Source organism: Cervus canadensis, chromosome Y, assembly GCF_019320065.1.
Source record: "Cervus canadensis isolate Bull #8, Minnesota chromosome Y, ASM1932006v1, whole genome shotgun sequence".
Lineage (NCBI taxonomy): Eukaryota > Metazoa > Chordata > Mammalia > Artiodactyla > Cervidae > Cervus > Cervus canadensis.
In genome coordinates, this window is record NC_057420.1 from 5,274,936 (window position 1) to 5,289,443 (window position 14,508).

The window sequence follows — 14,508 nt, forward strand, 5'->3', positions numbered from 1 at the left end:
TCCATAACTGACCTGGCCAGGGGATGGAAGAATGGACAGTGAATATGTGAAAGAGTTTCTTTAAGTTACATAGACCATGGGGCAGCAGAAGTACTGACCCAGGGAAACAAGCCCAAGAATCTTACTGAGGGAGCAAACTGTAAGTGGAAACATACTTCTGCACCATAGATCCCTGGAAGAAAGCAGAGGCAGGAAGAAAGCACCTGGACAAGGTCAGTGAGGATGCAAAGCAGCCAAGAAACAGAATGTGGTGGATTCCCAGGCACTGATGAAGAGGGCTATAGCTGACCAAGCCCATAAGCACACTTGTGTCTTTTTTGTAAGCTTAGGTAGACTGACAGGCACCATAGCATAACAAGCTGCTATCTTCAGAGTTTGACAGTTTGAAACATCCCTCTTTATACCCTTTATACCCTTTACAGAATGATTGGTATCAGGACTATGAATGGATAACCTAAGTTGATTCTCTCACTGCTCCTGGCCACACAGGCCCGGTCCAAGGAGATGTACACTAGACATGGTCTCACTTGAAGGCTAAATGAGAACAGAGAAACTTTGAAACAGCCCATATATGGTAAATGGGCAGATTTCATTGACTGTGGCACCTGTCTTGGCCCTTCACGGAGAGCAGTCTTTAGCATCTCATTGGCTGGCATTAAAACAAGGTTCAGGGACTTTTTCTCAGGCCTTTTTGTCCTTCTCAAGTGCGAGAGCATTCTTTCTCTGACATGACCAAGCCCATAAGCACACTGTGTCTTTTTTGTAATCTTAGGTAGACTGACAGGCACTATTGCATAACAAGCTGCTATCTTCAGAGTTTGACAGTTTGAAACATCCCTCTTTATACTCTTTACAGAATGATTGGTATCAGGACTATGAATGGATAACTTAGGTTGATTCTCTCACTGCTCCTGGCCACACAGGCCCGGTTCAAGGAGATGTACACTAGACATGGCCTCACTTGAAGACTAGATGAAAACAGAGGAACTTTGAAACAGCCCATATATGGTAAATGGGCAGATTTCATTGACTGTGGCTCCTGTCTTGGCCCTTCACGGAGAGCAGTCCTTAGCATCTCATTGGCTGGCATTAAAACAAGGTTCAGGGACTTTTCTTATACCAGCTAGAACATGCCCCATTTCTCCCTGTGTCCAAATTGTGGCCAAACTGCTTATTGCTCTGCAGTGTTCATGTCTACCATGCAAGGGAGGGAGGGACACATGTCCCCTTCTATGGATCAGCAGAGATCACCCATTTTTGTCTCTCAAGTTTGAGAAAGCATTCTCCAACTGTGTCTACTGACAGTCTGATCTTCTTTGAGTGCAACTCAGATGGAAGAGAGGGCTGTGACTTCATGCTAAGAGTTTAGTGTTTTTTCTGAGTTCAGGTGTCCAGAGAGTGGCAGAGGGCAAGAGCACCAGTTAGAGAAAGAGAGATACACAGACACCAGCCCCTACAACACACAGAGAAAGATGGGCAGGGAAACAGTGCATGCCAGAAGTAGAGACAGAGAGACCCAGGGACAGAGAAACAGTGACTCTATGACTCCGGTGTCACTAAGCAAAGGAGCTCAACTGTATCAAACAGGTAGGTTTGTACCCATTCTGCTATCATCCAGACAACATCTGGTTCTCTGTCCACTGGAGAAAACTATCCAGCCACATTGCCCCCTTGCCTTTTTCTTTGGACACCTTGGGAGACCACCTAGGAGTTAAAGGTCCTGTGGGACACAGGAGTGCTTTTTGAATAGGGGAATGGAAAACTGTGGTTCAAATTTCCAGAGGCAAAGTCAGTGGCAGCTTGCAACCTGGTAGTGACAGATGCAAGACAGGCAACATGCCTGGAGATGAGTCCTCAGAGGACCAGAAGTGACCACCTAGGGGTATTGGAGTCCCGGAGGCCTGGGGCTACTCCCATTGGGCTAGGGGCGTGTTCATAAGGGGTTGTCCCCCACCCCAACATGTTTGGTCGAAATTTGAGCCCAGCAAGCTGGGTGTAGCTCAAGGCTCCAGCATTCTAGGAGCTCCATCTGCCCAGCATGCGCACCTTGCCTCAGGCCATCCCACATCGCTTTCTTCAGTTTCTGGGCAATACCCTCTCCCCAGAAGAAGCCACCTTTTGCCACTTGGTGACTCAGCAGGTGGGCCAGCTTTGAATTCCACCTGTTTTGCTTTCATGTCAAGTCCTTTCACAGATGCTCCAGGTGGGGCCCATGACCAGGAACATAGGAGAGTGAGATGCTGCCAGAGGAAGGTGGGAGTGCCGGGGGACACTGGGCCTTCTTGTGTCCAGTGAGACACAATTGTGAGAACAGTTCATCCAGCACAGAGGACTTGGGACCTATCGCCCTGGGGAGGTGGTGGGACATTTTGGGTAACAAGTGCCATGCCAGACAAGGACGTCACCCTCCTCAGGGTGCAGGCAGTGGAGCAAGTTGTGGCCCTGTATGAGGGGAGGGTGGAAGGTATTTCTCAGGAGTTCCACCTACTGGTAGAAAACATCATGGAGAGTTAGAGGTGATGTTGGAGGAGAAGAAGAAGTATTTGTCCCCACAGATGCTATGTAGAAGCTGGAGGAGCAGAGCCAAGAACATGAAAGCCAGGAGCCCCAAGTGACTGGCTCCCACTGGAGAGGCTGGAGGCACTGGGGGCCCTGCAGCTGCAGCTGAACTCTGTGAGTGAGAGAGATGGCAGGGACTATGTTGGCTTCAGGAGGAAGAGTCACTTGGTTCCGAGCAACATCATCATCCAGGGCATCGCTTGCTTCTGGGCCAAAGCTGTATCCTGACTACTGCTCCTTGTGTTGGCCACTCAGGAGGAGAAGAAAGAGCAGGAGCTGGAGGAGGGGTGGAGATGAGGACACAGGCAAGGTGAGGAGGGCCAAGGGAAGTGGGGGCTGCTGGAGTGGCAGGCTCCAAAGACACGGAGAGAGCAGAGCCTTGGCAGGGCCACCACATGTGTAGAGGTTTGAATCTGGATGACTACTTTTGGCCTACCTGTGAAGGGAAGCAATACTCTGGGTTGGATTCTATATCAGAAGTGATCAGAGACAGTAGGTCAGAATACCATTCCCAGTTATTATTGTAATCATGGATAATCCTGGGAAGTAGCAGAGACAGTGGGAGTCCCTCAACAGATTATCAGTCAGTCAGATTCCCTGTAGCTATTCCTACTAGTGCAATGCAGAAACATGAGTTTGTCCACATGCAAGGTGGATCTGGAAAGGGCTGTTGTTCTCGGATGCTGTGGGTGTCAGGTGACTCCAGACACATCCATACCACCCCTGTGGGTCAGTGATCAGGTCAGAGACCCAGGGCTTTTTTGCTAAGTTCACACATGCACACACACACACACACACACACACACACACACACACACACACACACACACCCCACACTCATACGCACAGACAAGATGCATCACAGAGACTGCAAATCCTGACATTCTAACCAGTGACATGCCTCTACTCAGCATATACAGGCCAGGCAGAGATCAGGAACAGTCAGAAACAAACTCTCCCTTTGCAGAATCAGACAACCTCAGATGTATGAAAGGGACTGAAAGTCATGAGAATGTTTGGTGATATGGCAGGCCCTGGGGACATCAGTGGAGCAGCCAGGCAAGTGGGAGTGCCCAGAGCCATTGCAGATGCCTGTTCCAGTATCATTTTTATGCCCCAGACAAGCTCTGTTGCTCATGGCTCTTCCTGGCCCAGCATGTGGCATAACTGTCTTCTTGACCTAGAGCAGACTATGAACCACACCTAGATGTTTGTCATGGTCAGTGACCAAGATGAAGACTTGCTTAGCTACATGATCAATTTGAAGGTCAGTGAACGAGACTAAGAATATGTGGGTAGGGGAGCTGGCAGGGAAGTGGGAGATTATGCTACACATGTGTGTGTAGTGTGAGCATTTGGAGAGGAGAAGTGGAAACTGTTGATGCCTGTCTAGCAGGCAAGCTTAGGACCCAAGGAACTTGCAAATGTTCACTCTTCCTGTTGCTGGCAGGTGCAGGAACTGAGTGATCCCTGGTTTCGCTGCAAGCTAGTATTTTCCTTTTGAAACAACCCCTACTTCAGGAACACAGTGATCATTAAGGAGTACTACCTTGATATTGCTGGTATCATGTGACACAAATTGTGGTGTGGGTGGTGGGGGAGGGAGAGGATGCTTTTCCTTCATGATCCTTTCCTGTTTTCCCAGTTTTATACCAGCAGCCTTAATTACCTCCTTAATTTCCTGGTTATCATACCAAAGCTGCCCAGCATCAAACAGGATTGCTAAGGTGGGGTTACTCTGTACCTTTGCAGAATTGGCTATTGTGTATGTTCAGAGCCTGTTCATTCCCATGGTGTGGGTCAACCTCTTACAATATTATCTGGGTGGAAGGTAACTGATAGAAACACGTTTTGTGATGGGATCAGGAAGTGGGCCCTGAGGGGACAGTTGTGTACAGTCCAGGGCACTCTCCTTTCCCAAATGAGTAAGCTCAGGCTCAGGCTGATGCAGGCTGAATGCAGAGGCTGGATTCAGGCCATGTAGGTAGCAGGTGACAGGCTAAGACTGGAGACTTGGGGACTTCATGTGCCCAAGTGTCAGTTGAAGTACCTGTGGTTACAGCATGAGAGTCCTAGGTGACTCTGATACATCCAGGGTGAATCAAACACCTTTGTCAGAATCATCCTTCCCTTGATCTTGCCACCCCTAAGCCTCCTGCTGTGCAGTGAGTTTGAGATTGCCTGAGCCCTTCAATCTTGCCCTTCCTCCTGAGAAGCCTCATCAGTTGGAATGGGTTTCTCTCTGATGTCCAACTGCACCTTTCTGCTGATTTTGATGTCCGAGGTAAGGGGTGGTGGCTGAGTTTTGCTGGAGCAGCTGTGAAGAAATAGCCCACATCCAAGGTAAGAGAAAGCCAAGTAAGATGGTAGGCACTGAGAGAGGACATCAGAGGTCAGACAGACTTAAACCACAATCACAGACAACTATCCAGTATGATCACACAGGCCACATCCCTGTCTAATTCAATGAAACTAAGCCATGACATGTGGGGCCACCCAAGATGGATGGCTCATGGTGGAGAGGCCTGACAGAATGTGGTCCACTGGAGAAGGAAATGGCAAACGACTTCAGTATTCTTGCCTTGAGAATCCCATGAACAGAATGAAAAGGCAAAAAGAGAGGACACTGAAAGATGAACTCCCAAGGTCGGTAGGTGCACAATATGCTTCTGGAGATCAGTGGAAAAATAACTCCAGAAAGAATGAAGGGATGGAACCAAGGCAAAAACAACACCCAGTTATGGATGAGATTGGTCAAATAAGCAAGGTTTGATGCTATAAGAGCAATATTTCATAGGAACCTGGAATCTTATGTCCATGAATCAAGGTAAATTAGAAGTGGTCAAACAGGAGATGGCAAGAGTGAACTTAGACATTCTAGGAATCATCAAACTAAGATGGACTGGAATGGATGATTTTAACTCAGATGACCATTATACTACTACTGTGGGCAGGAATCCCTTAGAGGAAATGGAGTAGCCATCACAGTCAACAAAAGAGGCTGAAAAGCAGTACTTGGATGCAGTCTTAAAAAATGACAGAATGATCTCTGTTCGTTTCCAAGGCAAACCGTTCAATATCATGGTAATCCAAGTCTATGCCCTGACCAGTAAAGCTGAAGAAGCAGAAGTTAAACAGCTCTAAGAAGACCTACAAGGCCTTCTAGAACTAACACCCCAAAAAGATGTCCTTTTAATTATAGGGGACTGGAATGCAAAAGTAGGAAGTCAAGAAACACCTGGAGTAACAGGCAAATTTGGCCTTGAAGTACAGAATGAAGCAGGGCAAAGAATAATAGAGTTCTGCCAAGAGAACAAGCTGGTCATAGCAAACACCCTCTTCCAAGAACACAAGAGAAGGCTCTACACATGGACATCACCAGATGGTTGACACTGAAATCAGACTGATTATATTCTTTGCAGCCAATGATGGAGAAGCTCCCTACAGTCAGCAAAAACAAGACTGGGAGATGACTGTGGCTCAGGTCATGAATTCCTTATTGCCAGATTCAGATTGAAACTGAAGAAAGTGGAGGAAACCACTACATAGTTCAGGTATGACCTAAATCAAATCCCTTAGACTATACAGTGGAGGTAAGAAATAGATTTAAGGGTCTAAATCTCATAGACAGGAGTGCCTGATGAACTATGGATGGAGGTTAGTGCCATTGTACAGGAGACAGGAATCAAGACCATCCCCAAGAAAAAGAAATATCAAAAAGCAAAATGGCCATTTGAGGCGACCTTACAAATAGCTGTGGAAAAAGGGAAGTGAAAAACAAAAGAGAAAAGGAAAGATATACCCATTTTAATGTTGCATAGTTCCAAGGAATAGCAAGGAGAAATAAGAAAGCCTTCCTCAATGATTGATGCAAAGAAATAGAGGAAAACAATAGAATGGGAGACTGGAGATCTCTTCAAGAAAATTAAAGATACCAATGGAAGATTTTATGCAAAGATGGGCTCAATAAAGGATGGAAATGATATGGACCCAACAGAAGCAGAAGATATTAAGAAGAGGTGGCAAGAATACACAGAAGAACTGTACAAAAAAGATCTTCATGACCCAGACAATCACGATGGTGTGATCACTCACCTAGAGCCAGACATCCTGGCATGTGAAGTCAAGTGGGCCTTAGGAAGCATCACTATGAACAAAGCTAGTGGAGGTGATGGAATTTCAGTTGAGCTATTTCAAATCCTAAAAGATGATGCCATGAAAGTGCTGCGCTAAATATGTCAGCAAATTTGAAAATCTCAGAAGTGACCAAAGGACTGAAAAAGATCAGTTTTCACTCCAATCCCAAAGAAAGGCAATGCCAAAGAATGCTGAAACTACCGCACAATTGCACTCATCTCACATGCTAGTAAACTAATGCTCAAAATTCTCCAAACCAGGCTTCAGTGTCAGGGAATGTTTGACGGGAGGATTCCTACGTGCTGTGTCTCATGAGTCCTTTGTCCCTCTTCAAGAGGAACAGCACGCTGCTCCCAGGGACTGAGGTCATTGTGTGAGGCAGGCTTGGGTCTCCTTTAGTAAACATTCTCTTTAGAACAAAACTGCTTAGTCTCATTCCCCTTTCTTGAGATATGGATTGTGTCCTGACCTTGTGACTAACATTACCCCTTGTTCCCTTGGTAACGGTTGCTGTACGTTTGGTTTTCTGATCTCTATCATTCCTGAAAGAAGTTTCTTGTACCACAGCCTATATATACTCATAGGAAAATCATTAAAGCACCTTTGCTTCATCAGAGTTTAGGTCCCCGGGTCTTTTTTTCTCTCTCTCTCTCTTTCTCTCTCTCCCGTATCCTAATCATATCGGGCCTCATAAAAGATTTCAATAGACTATGTTACCTCAAGGTATGCTTAAAAGTCCTGCTACTGCTGCTGCTAAGTCACTTCAGTCGTGTCCTACTCCTTGAGACCCCATGGATGTCAGCCCGCCAGGTTCCCCCATCCCTGGGATTCTCCAGACAAGAGTACTGAAATAGGGTGCCATTGCCATCTCCATAACAGTCCTAGTATTTGTCAAAATTTTGTAGCCAAGGCTTTACTTCCTATGTGACAGCAACTCCCTCATGCATATATCATTGATAATATACTATAGCTACAAAAAAAAAATGATATTTTTGACACTGAATGGCTATGATATTCTTTAGACTCTGGAGGAAACTGATGAAAATAAAATCTTTTTTGAAATTGCAAAATCGGTTCTTCTTGCACATGCAGTTAGGAAAAGGTTAACTTGTTAAAATATTTTTTTTTTTCCTTTGGAGCTCCAGTTCTGCCTGGGAAACAAAAATAGGCCTAAGAAAAAACCTTAAGTTAACTCTTATCATGTCCTTGGGATATACAGCCCACTCTATCTAGGACTCCAGCCATTAACAAATTGGTGGAGCTCAAAATAAATAAATAAAACAAAAGGATATTTTAAATTTCAAACGGAGAACTATGCCTATGTATCTAAAATTATCTATGTCTCAATGTATGTCTTTGTTTTTGGATAGTGTGGAATTAATGAGCTCTATTTGGATTCAGCTTTACATGAACTGAAGGGTGTTCAATGTTGGGTAAAATGTTTATTTAAATGTGAATGTGATTTAAATATAATTATTTGTTAATCTAGTTGGGACATGTCTTGAGTCATCAACATTATATAATACTTTTATTATGCCTTGGTTTAAGGTAAACTAAGTTTGTCAACAAAAAGGTAACTCTTTATATATATATATATATATATATATATATATATATATATACACACAAATATATAGATGAGATGAAAACTTTTAGATAAGCTGTATTAGAAATAATTGTATTTTTGATAGAATGATCTATTATCTATAATCTGGAGCTGTCTCTTGGGATTGGAGTGACTTAGGTTTCTGGAGTTGTGCTGAACTAAGTAGTGGAAGTTTGTTGAATGGCTGGGTCATTTCCAAATGAAGTAGGATTTTGAAGCGTTAATTGCTGAACATTGGCTTACTCTTAAAAGGGGTTTTTCTTGCAGAAGAGCTGAAGAGATTTTGAGCTGTTAATGAATATAAATATATGTTTATATAGGAATGGATATATACATATAATATAATATGATTTGAGAAATATGTTCAATGGTCTATAAAATGCTAACATACAAGACATTTCATGGTTGCTATAGAAAAGTAAAATATATGCTTTTAATAGAAAGATATAAGAAATGGCAAATAAAATGATGAATACAAACATATTTTTTTAATTGTTGAAACATTTATTATAGAATAAAGTGGTATTTACATAAGCTTTACTAGACTAGTTTTTCATTGTTGTTCTAGCTACAGCAAATGTTCTTTCTCCAAATTAAACCAAATTGGAAACAAGAGAAAAATTCTGGGAAAACAATATTTAACAGAATTAACTTTGGTCAGCAGATACATTCAGACTGCAAATATATTGAAAAATGCAGTTGAAATGCTTGGGTGGATCACAATGAAAACCACAAAGTATGATGTGTTTATTTGAAATAAACATTGCATTTGTTTATTGTGCTATCATACTTTGTTTTGGCCTTTTAACTTTTAAAGATATTTAGTGCTGGAATTTTAAAAAGGCTTATGACAAATGGAGGAAAATTTTATGGCAAATTGATGCAACTCATTGTCCTGAACTTTCTTCCTCTTCTTTCTTACATGTCTCGATCAATACAAATTCTTCTTTTCTAGGGGCAACATCTCTCTAAGGTAAGACTACACAACATGTTATAACCCACCTATTAACTTACTTCACAATAATGAGAACACCTAATTCTATAAAAGCAGACAATGACTCTGCCTATATTTCTAAGCATTTCAAAAAATTTTTACATTCATTCTCTATTAAACAGATTGCAGACATTCGTTATAGTCCACAAACACAAGACATGATTGGACAAACACATTACACACTGTAACTGCAAATAAAAAATTAAATAAGAGAAAATACACAGGAACACTTTTATCTTCCTTGTCCAGAGCAAACTTTATTAGATTCTGGTGTAGTATAGTCTTTAAGCCTATAACTATTGTTGGTGTGACTTTATTTCTGTTCCCAATGTGTAGGATTCTTAAAGCAGGGCGAAAATGGCATAAAAAAAAAAAAAAGACAACATTTCCTGGATGGATTATTTGTTCTTAAGAATATCAGAAATGTGGAATGTTTGCATTCTTTTCAGGTCTGTCTTGGAAGTGTAGTCATCCTCTTTAACACAACTGAACAGTGAGATTCAACAGTTGCTAAGCTGCATTTCTTTTTCAAGGACAAGGTCAAATATATTTGGATGTGAGCAACATTTCATTTGTCAAGTTGTTCTGCATCACCTTTTCAATAATTTCACTTAGGAAAAAATATTTGAATAGTTACTCCTAATCCTTTGCCCCAAATAACACAAACCACAGCCCAATACCAGTCCCAAACAGATTTCTGAATGATTTTTTTCTTTTGGACTGAAATATTTCCTAAGAATGTTTTCATCGTTATCGCTTTCCTCTCTTTTTATAACTATTGTTAATATAGCCTTATTTGTTTTAAAGTTTTTTAACTTACCACAGAGAGATGTTTTGACAAAAGCAAAAAACAAAAAAACAAACAAACAAAAAAAGAAGTTTTGAAACATTGAAGGACACCTCCTTTTCTTTGCTCATTTGATATCAAGATGGGTTAACTAATCAATGGAAATCTAAGAAACTAATCTTATAGGGAAAGGATATGCTTCTATTTCTCCAGATGGATCCGACGAGCTCACATGACTTCCTCTTCAGAAGATTCAACCTAACGGGGCCCCCAGCATTCAGACTAGAGATGAAACAGCAAAAAACCCAGGAAGAAAGAATTCCAATATAAGCCATGGTGACATTAAAAATTTCCAAAAAATGCCGCACTTGACGTCATCGACCTTATGATCTCCCTACTTGGGGACAGATAAAAACCCTTACTAATTAAACTGAAAACCTGATTTCTCAACAGGGAATGCCTCAGAATCCTAAAAATATTTTTCTTCGCTATGCTTGCTTTGCTTGCTTTTGCTTCTCCCGCTCAGGCTGACTTGATTGATCACACTTGCTGGGCTTATATACCTAACCCCCCTTTTTTATTGAAGTTGTAAAATAGACAGATATAAGACCAATCATATTCACTAATGAGTCAACACATATACCTCCTCCTTAGAACTTGGAGGGGCCCTCTCATCCTGAAGAAAAAGAAAAACTAATTAATATCTTTCTAGGTTATGAAATCCTTCCTTTGTGTATGGGCACAACAAAATTATGCATAAACGTTAGCCAACAAACTTAGGCCTTCCCCTGCCTCCAAAAGAGGACTTTCTGATGCTTCTTGGATTACTTACTGCCCTTTCTTTGTCCATGAATCATGTTTATACTACTAAAACTTTAAGAAAAGAATTAAAGAAAAAACAAAGAACATTATGCAAAGGGTTTACTAATAAGAACTTTAAATATATTCCTGTTCATTGAGACAAATGTCAGGCCAAACCAAGAAAATTAATGTTTATAGCTAATCATACAATTGTCAATTGGGGACCCCATAGTATGTGGTAATTGAACTGCTCAGATGATATTAACAATACTATGTATGATTATATTACTCAAGTAACATGGAAGGTTACTAATACTACAATGGAACATTACCATGACAGAGGACTTCTTGGCTAGCTTGATGATGGAATGGCGCCCACCTCGTCCTCGAATCATCTTTGATAAACAGATTGGGCCTAAACAATGGGACATATGAAAACTTGCTGCAAACACTGAAGAACTTGGGACTTGGACCAGACATTCCACAGGGACCAATCATAGCTATAGCAATTATTTCTTTCACTATAATCAATCATATTTTATACAAGCCTATGTTCCACTTCCTTTTGTTGTAGTTATAGGAAATTTACAATTCAATAAGACTTTACGTTCTGTAACTTGCATAAATTGTAAATTATATACTTGTCTTAGCTCCTCTATTTCCTTAAAAAATGACTCCCTTTTGATTCTTCGATCTCAACATAATCTATGGTTACCAATAAATCTCCAGTGGCCCTGGGAAGAAGGTCCCAAGGCTAGACTTGCTTCCCAGTTATTTACTAAATTGCTCTAGCGATGTAAACAATTCATTGGATGGCTGATTTTTGGCATTATAAGGTTAATAACTATTTGCACCATTGCTGTCATCACTAGCGTTACTTCACAAACCTCAGTTCAAACACATAATTTTATCCAAAATTGGACTCAAGATGCTCATATTATGTGGGCCACTCAGGCTCAAATAGATGAGGATATTCAAAAAGAAATACAGGAACTGAGAACAGCCATCAAATGGGTTGGAGATCAATGAACAAATGTCCAAAAACAGATGATGTTAAAATGTGATTGAAATTCTACTCAATTTCCTGTTACTCCTGTTCATTTCTATAATAGTGGCTACAACTGGAAACAAATCAAGTTTCATTTTTAAAACATATATGATAATGCCTTTCTGAATGTACAGTTATTACAAAAAAGAAATATGTAAAACATTTTCTAATATCTGTCGTCTTCCACTAGTATGGGAACTTTAGCTATACGATTGGCTGATCAATTATCTGGGCTAGACCCACACAGATGGTTTCAAAGCCTTACTCATAACATTGGGTCTAGAACTATAATTTTGGTGATTGTCTTAACAATTATATTTGTTGTTTACTGTTGCCTTCATGCAAAGATTGTCAAACTGAACAAACTCTGATGGTCAGAACTCTTCTTACAAATATTATAAATAAATAAGGGGGAATTGTCAGGGAATGTTTGATGGGAGGATTCCTATGTGCTGTCTCTCATGAGTCCTTTGTCCCTCTTCAAGCAGAACAGCATGCTGCTCCCAGGGACTGAGGTCATTGTGTGAGGCAGGCTTGGGTCTCCTTTAGTAAACATTCTCTTTAGAACAAAACTGCTTAGTCTTGTTCCCCTTTCTTGAGATATAGATTGTGTCCTGACCTTGTGACTAACATTACCCCTTGTTCCCTTGGTAACGGTTGCTGTACGTTTGGTTTTCTGATCTCTATCATTCCTGAAAGAAGTTTCTTGCACCACAGCCTATATATACTCATAGGAAAATCATTAAAGCACCTTTGTTTCATCAGAGCTTAGGTCCCCGGGTCTTTTTTGTCTCTCTCTCTCTCTCTCTCTTTTTCTGGCTGACTCTCTGGAGCATGGAGACCCATCATGCTCACTTTTCTGCCCGGGCTTCTAAGACCCCCTCGAGAGGGTGCCTGGTGCCTTAACGAGCGATGCAAGTCCTGTGTCAAGGACTTTATTGGTCCTCTGCGTAAACCAAGGGATATCAGCCTCTTTCTCTCTTTCACTTTATTATTGTTGACTCCGTGCCACAAATTTCCGGTCCAACACTTCAGCAATATGTGAAACATTAACTTCCAGATGTTCAAGCTGGTTTTAGAAAAGGCAGAGGAACCAGGGATCAAATTGTCAACATCCACTGGATCATGGAAAAAGCAAGAGAGTTCCAGCAAAGCATCTATTTCTGATTTATTGACTATTCCAAAGCCTTTAACTGTGTGTATCACAATAAACTGTGGGAAATTCTGAAAGAGATGGGACTACCAGGTCGCCTGAACTGCCTCTTGAGAAACCTGTATGCTGGTCAGGAAGCAACAGTTAGAACTGGACATGGAACAGCAGACTGGTTCCCAATAGGAAAAGGAGTATGTCAAGGTTGTATATTGTCACCCTGCTTATTTAACTTATATGCACAGTATATTATGCAAAATCCTGGGGTGGATGAAGCACAAACTGGAATCAAGATTGCCAGGAGAAATATCAATAAGCTCAGATATGCAGATGACACCAACCTTATAGCAGAAAGTGAAGAAGAACTAAAGAGCCCCTTGATGAAATTGAAAGAAGACAGTGAAAAATTTGTTAAAGCTAAAGTTAAAACTCAACATTTAGAAAGATCATGACATTCAGTCCCATCAATTCATGACAAATAAATGGGGAAATGGTGGCAACAGTGGCTGACTTTATTTTGCGGGGCTCCAAAAGCACTGCAGATTGTGACTGCAGCCATGAAATTAAAAGACACTTACTCCTTGGAAGGAAAGTTATGACCAACCTATATAGCATATTAAAAATCAGAGGCAATTACTTTGTTAACAAAGATCCATCTAGTGAAAGCTATGATTTTTCCAGGAGTCATGTATGGATGTGGGAGTTGGACTATAAAGAAAGCTGAGCACCGAAGAATTGATGCTTTTGAACTGTGGTGTTGGAGAAGACGCTTGAGAGTCCCTTTTACTGCAAGGAGATCCAATCAGTCCATCCTAAAGAAGATCAGTCCTGGGTGTTCATTGGAAGGACTGATGTTGAAGCTGAAACTCCAATATTTTGGCCACCTTATGCGAAGAGCTGACTCATTTGAAAAGACCCTGATGCTGGGAAAGATTGAGGGCAGGAGGAGAACGGGATGACAGAGGATGAGGTGGCTGGATGGCATTGCTCACTCAATGGCCATGAGTTTGGGTAGACTCTGGGAGTTGGTGATGGACAGGGTGGTCTGGCGTGCTACAGTTCATGATGTTGCAAAGAGTTGGACACAAGTGAGTGATTGAACTGAACTGAACTGAGGGAGACTGAGGCCAGATGGTTAGGTGGTCTGGGCGGGGAAGTGGGAGATCATTTACTCATGTGCGTGTGGTGTGAACATTTGGATAGAAGTGTCGAAAGCTGTTGATAATTGCCTGATATGAAAGCTGAGGACCATAGAAGCTTGCAAGGTTTCCCTCCTCCTGTTACTGGCAGGTACAGGAACTGAGCCATCCTTTGTCCTGCTGCAAACTGATATTTTTTTCAGAACAACCCCCTACTTATGGAACACAGTGATCATTAAGAAGTACTAGTTTGATATCACTGGTACGAAGTGGCTCCTGGAGCAGTG

General features: G+C 41.6%; 1 pseudogene; it reads left to right on the forward strand.

Annotated features, from left to right (window-relative positions):
• The first annotated feature begins 2,038 nt into the window (after positions 1-2,038).
• LOC122436395 overlaps positions 2,039-14,508 on the forward strand; it is a 112,477-nt pseudogene continuing 100,007 nt past the window's right edge.